Genomic DNA, 949 nt, shown 5'->3' on the forward strand with positions numbered 1-949 from the left:
TTGCTACTTGTGAAATTCGAAGCTCCGCCTCTTTACGCATGACATGAGATATAAGGAGCCGGATTCACCATAAGGTGTCACATACGACAAGGCACCATGCTGAAAGTACTCGTAGCTGCTGCCCTCGTGGCTCTTGTCGCAGCCGACGGCATTCCAGATTTCGTAGCTCCTGGAAACTGTGCCAAAGTGGCAAATCAAGACAACTTCGACCTTCGCAGAGTAAGTTACTTTACAATGTAATGCTTGTTAATGGTTACCTCATTTGCAAATTGATCACTACACGATTGTAGCAAGTGTCTCAGTAACATTTGTTCTCCAACAGTATGCTGGTCGCTGGTATCAGGTCCAGATCATCGACAACCCCTACCAACCATACACTCGCTGCATCCACTCTAACTACGACTACTCTGACTCTGAGTATGGCTTTAAGGTAACCACAGCTGGATTCAGCCCCAACAACGAATACCTCAGACTGCAGGGCAAGATCTACCCTACAAAGGACTTCCCAGCTGCCCACATGCTCATTGATTTCCCTTCTGGTACGTGTATAACGTTCCTGTGTACACTAAAGCTGTACCTTCCTAAATATAGTAGAATCTACAGATACTATAAATTTTCCCTTTTCCCCCATCAGCTTTCGCCGCTCCCTATGAAGTGATCGAGACTGACTACGAAAACTATTCCTGTGTGTATTCCTGCATTGACACAGACAAGTACAAGTCCGAGTTCGGCTTCGTGTTCTCCCGTACTCCACAGAACTCCGGTCTAGCGGTTGACAGATGTGCCTCCGTATTCCGCAGGAACGGCGTCGACTTCTCGTCTTTCAATGTAGTTCCTCATACAGCCGAATGCGTTTACAGGGCATAGACGTATACCAATGATTTGCACAATAATAAGATACAGATGTGAATTAGAGTATTTAATTTGCCCAAAAGGATAGAAACTTTGC

The 949-nt window shown here is 45.6% G+C and overlaps 1 pseudogene; it reads left to right on the plus strand.

The window, feature by feature from the left end:
• Positions 1-43: 43 nt before the first annotated feature.
• On the plus strand, positions 44-910 carry LOC119593437 (annotated as a pseudogene).
• Positions 911-949: the final 39 nt, after the last annotated feature.

The sequence above is a fragment of the Penaeus monodon genome, chromosome 32 (assembly GCF_015228065.2).
Source record: "Penaeus monodon isolate SGIC_2016 chromosome 32, NSTDA_Pmon_1, whole genome shotgun sequence".
NCBI lineage: Eukaryota > Metazoa > Arthropoda > Malacostraca > Decapoda > Penaeidae > Penaeus > Penaeus monodon.